Source organism: Amblyomma mixtum, chromosome 1 (genome assembly GCF_055824585.1).
Source record: "Amblyomma mixtum isolate Tamu chromosome 1, ASM5582458v1, whole genome shotgun sequence".
NCBI classification, from domain to species: domain Eukaryota; kingdom Metazoa; phylum Arthropoda; class Arachnida; order Ixodida; family Ixodidae; genus Amblyomma; species Amblyomma mixtum.
In genome coordinates, this window is record NC_143012.1 from 41000473 (window position 1) to 41005657 (window position 5185).

Sequence of the window (5185 nt, forward strand, 5' to 3'; positions counted from 1 at the left end):
CTATACATTTATGGCCATACATTTTTATTAGACTTTTTTCTCTAGACAGTCTACAGGCTATGAACTGAAAAAATTAAATATCTATAGGAAGGCAACAGAGTCTATAACAAGACTATAGGCAGACTATAGACCATTTTTATAAGGGACCACGCAGGCACCGTTTCGCCTTTCGCCTCCATCGTAACGTGGCCGCCGCGGTCGGGTTCGAACCCGGGTAGTCTGGCTCAGTAGCCGAGTGCACTGACCACTGGGCCACCGTGGCGGACCCTATAGTGATTAGTAAGACCTCGCACGACGCGACGACCATTCGCTTAACTCTGTTGAGTGATTCGTACCACGTCAATCCGAATTCAAACGCAAGCGTGAACAAGTGCTATTTTTCATCACTGTGATGCCTCAGTGACGTGCAACCGGCGGGTGAATACAGTCCTTTCCCAAGGTCCCTATGTGTTGAAACAAGTACCAAGCTAATAATAGGTGACAATGAAGCTAAAAGCGTGTCGTACGTCCCTCGAAAACATAGCGCAGAGAGGACACGGACGCAACAGAACTGGACGGGAGAGGCGCTGCCCCGTCCAGTTCTGTGTCGTCCATGTCCTTTTTGCGCTATATTGTGACGAAGACGAAGCTGGCAGTGGCGCGGGACGGAGCGCTCGCGCTAGGCCAGCGGCCATTAAATCATCTCATAGCCATGGTTCACCACGTCTCATTCTTCGGCTGGCCGCCACGTTACAATATTTTCGAAGAACTGTTACCAACTAGCCCAAACCAAGCTACTGTGTCGTACGTGTCCGCAGGTGATGTTAACACTTTGAGTTGCAGTGGATAGCATGAGCACTTCTGTCTACCACTTTGCCCAGGGGGGTAAAGCGCGGCGAGGAGGTTGTGATACACTTGAGCAGCGCCATCTTGTTACTCCCATAGTTGCCTGTACTTATTTGTGGTTCGTGGTATTGAAAATTAAGCGATCAATTTCAATGTATCGACACAGAACACATTAAAAATAAACCTCTTGAACTGTAAACGTCGAAAAGTGTGCTTAAGCGTTACACTTAATTCTTTTATTGTTCTAAACATTGAAATATGCAGACGTGTGTCAGAGAACTTACGAAAGTTTCGTTTTCGTTTCGTGTGCTGTAGCAGCTGTAGTGGCTGTAGGTTACCGAGGGATGCTAGTTCATTGCTACTTACAGCGTAGACTGCAGGACAGAATTAAGATACGGCAGTTTAATACGCCCAATACGCACTGCATTACACACCTCCCCGCGCCATGTCTACTTCGGAATCACTCACTCCCGCCGCTCGGTCCGCGGTCTTTCGCACGAGCGTTGGCTTCTCTGCTGGTTTTGTTTTTCGGTGTCTGATTCGGTGCCGGGAAAGCACTGCAGACGCCAGTCGCCTCCGGTCCGCACATTGGTCGAACGTATTTCTCGTGCGCACGTCGGTCGATCGCGTACAAGAAACTGGACGCTAGACCCGTCGGCAGCGTTCGCGGCGAATTGCTGTAGGCACGCACCACGCTGTGACTCCGCGCGACGCTATCTACCGCTCTGCCTCGCTCTTGCACAGAGTGTTCAGAAGAATGCCGCCATCGTGCATCATATGCGAAACAAGGTGTCAAAAGCGATCAGGCATTTCGCTTCATGTGTGAGCAATGTTCTTCTCTGGAAAATTCATAACGGCAGTGTCGCGCGTTTTTTTCGTTAAGATTTTTTCGTACGCATGCAGCACGCTTGACAAGCATTAATTCGTGGAGCCTTACGTTTAGTGGTATATATTACAGGCCTGGCAGTGAAACAGTATAAGAATTCCTCAGAACAACAGAAACTTTCTGCAAAAGTGGCTAAGCACTATTACGACACCACTGCCTAGTTACATATAGGGCAGAGGATCTGATCAAGACATTTTGAGCTGTCATGCTTTTACAGCAGCCACACCAGGCACTTTTTGAAACCAGATGCAGTGCTAACGATATTCCAAATGGTACATAGTGAGCAGGTAGGTGCAAATTGTGGCTTCTGTCTGTTTATGTATAGTAGAAGCTGCATTCAGTGTGAAATTTTAATGCTTGTTACGAGTGAGTTTTGAAAATTATGCTGAACCTAGCTACAGCCTTTACAGCCAAATCGTAAGTAAAAAGAGGTAAACTTAACTTTTCAACAAAACTAAAATTTACTAACTGGTATGTCAGTACGAAAGTAAAGGCAGGAATGCAGCATAAAAAGAATGAGGTTCATGATAAATTAAATGGATCATGTATCAGCAGTTCAGAGTGGTGCACTAGATGGGAGGGTTTACGCAGGAGAGACTGTGTGTTAGGCATGTCTACATTATTATACAGAATTCTGACAGAGGTCGTGGTGTCTCACCAAGTCCGTCTGCGTAGGGTGATAAGTTATAATACAGTGAGTGCCTCAGTTCGTGCAATACTTTTACTTCAGGTTGCAAGCAAACCTCACAGTGCTATTTCAGGATTGCAGTGTTTGCCACTTATGTCAAAGCAAAAACGCAAGCAGGTAAGGTTAGGTGAGCAAAAAGGCCAATGCTTCAGGCAACAAAATTTTTCTCAGGGTATATCTATGTAGGAGCACGCAAGCTCAGAAGCAGACAGTTCACAGAGAATGTCCTCAGCCCCCTCACGAGCTCAGTCACCCTTAAGGAAGTTCCCACGCTTGCAGGTAAAACATAATGAATCCGAATGCTGGTATCTCCCGTAATGTAAATGTTTTTACTTCAGACCATTAGTGTGACAAGCCGCCGCGGTGGCTCAGTGGCTATGGTGCTCGGCTGCTGACCCAAAGGACGCGGGTTCGATCCCGGCCGCGGCGGCTAGAATTTCTTTGGAGGAGAAATTCTAGAGGCCCGTGTACTGTGCGATGTCAGTGCACGTTAAAGAACCCCAGGTGGTCGAAATTTCCGGAGCCCTCCACTACGGCGTCTCTCATAGCCTTAGTCGCTTTGGGACGTTAAACCCCATAAACCAAACCAAACCATTAGTGTGACAAAGTATCTCAGCCAACCGGTCACCTCACCTATATGCAAATCTGGCTAAGAAGTGCTTGAAGCTGGGCTTGTTGGCGCATATTCGTGAAAGACATGAGAGCGCGAAACCAATCTATGCGATCAAGAGCATGGATAAGGGCAAAGGCTATATAAACGTTCTTCTTTGAATAAATCATGTTGAAAGTGCAGCGCTCGTCCTGTTCCCTTACTCGTCCGTGTTGCCGTTTTGCGCTCTCATGTCTTTCACATATATGAAAATCCCCCTGCAAGCACTTGCACACACCCACAACAAAGTCCCCACGCAAGCGAAAGTAGGCGAGATGCTTCAGATAAATAGCTAGAACCTCAGGTCAAAACTGGTTTTAATTCAGGACAAGTCTACATCACAAACCCCCAGCTCAACAGCAGCATCATCAGGGAAATCTCCATGCAAGTGCTTGCAGGTAACATAAAAAAGGTAGAAGATGCACTGTCTCCTCTGACAAGCCAAATTTTGCACTTGGAATATGAAGCACGTTGCAGAAGAGGATTTTTGATTAATTTCAATCCCTGAGGTTATTGTACATGCCACAAATTTATTACAAAATACAGAGTACCAGCTGTTCCAGCTAGCTGTACTGTATATTCTCTTAAATGCTCCTCCATCACACAATAAAAACTTGGCATTCAATAATTGTTGATACAGTAACAGTAGTGGGGTAGCTTCACCAGTGGATTGAAGGAATGAACCTCGCCAATGTGCTTGTTTATGAAGTAGAATCCCAGTGTCAAATTCAGGCCTGCATTCCTTTAGATTGCAAATATCTCGTGTTGTGTCTTATGTCAGATAAATGGCAGTGATACGCCAAACGCAAGGTAAATGTGTCTCTTGACTGTAGTAGAGGAACTAAGATTCTTTGTTGCAGTTTCTAAAACACACTTTATACTTGTGATGCAAAACCACTGCAAAGGTCACTGAAGTGTTCAGCAAGTACTCACTCATTTATTAGTGTTAAAACTATCTAAATACAAAGCAGTTGCACATTTAAGCTTTTACACAGGCACTCATGTGCATTCTGAAGGTCTGATTTTTTGGTTTTGTGGGGTTTAACATCCAAGAGTGGCACAGGCTAGAGGGCCACTATTTCTGAAGGGATCTGCACAAGACGCACATTTGTGCTATAAATAACAGGCATGATGAAGAGTGAAATGGAACATTTATTCCAACATTGTTCATGCGAAATCATTGTATTAAGATACCAAGTAGGAAGACGCTTTGTTTTTAAGCACCAACAATATCGCATCAAGGCAGCCCTATTAGGTGTCGAACAGTTAAGAGCACAGGTCTTGCCACTGTTTCTTTTTTTTTTTTTCATGTGCATTCTTCGAGCATGTGAACAGATGTGCAAGGTATTGAATGTTACATTGTGCATGACTGAGGCATCATTTACATGCTATATTTATTTGTCTCATGTGTACAACAGTAATATCAGTGAATTTATCGAAAAAAATAAAAAAATGCATTCACAAACATAACTGCTCAAGTTAAATAACTGTCAACTATGAAGCCAGCTGTAACTTCGCAGTGCAAGTTGTTAGCAAGTAATCTCACATGCCTGTGATTGTAAAGATACACTGGCTGTCAATTTTCTCACGCAGAACATGGCATGAATTTTTAATACTTAGAAAGCTGTACGCGAGAAAACTGCATTCCAACATTTCTATTTACCGTGCACAATGCTCTGCTGGTGCTCTCTGAACGCGACTTATCCCACACGTCTCTTGCATAAAGTTCTTTCATGTATGTGCGCTTCGTTGGTGCTTCGGTGCACACAGATTAAACAATTCAGAGCGGAGTCCGTTACAGATTTCGCGTTGTATTCAAACAGAATTCGCATCTTGACAGGCAGTGGTAGAAAATGAAAACAGTACAGAAGGCAGCGTCTCCCTTCTGCCTCGCATCCATTATGGAACACCAACGAAGTCTGACCGCGGGAGAAAACAGGAGGTGACTATGGTTCACACTTTACTAAAGGGACTCCAGGTAACGCCAAAATGCATGGAGCATGCATGTTTTATAACGCCCCGTACATCAAAACAAACCTTGCTGAACCTCACCCCCAATCCTCGCTGATCTCGGCTCACACACACACAAAGCACACATAATGAGCGGCACAGGATTCACCACCACCTGTAACTAACT

The 5185-nt window shown here is 44.9% G+C and overlaps 1 pseudogene; it reads left to right on the forward strand.

Annotated features, from left to right (window-relative positions):
* Positions 1 to 1582: 1582 nt before the first annotated feature.
* On the forward strand, positions 1583 to 4653 carry LOC149366110 (uncharacterized; annotated as a pseudogene).
* Positions 4654 to 5185: the final 532 nt, after the last annotated feature.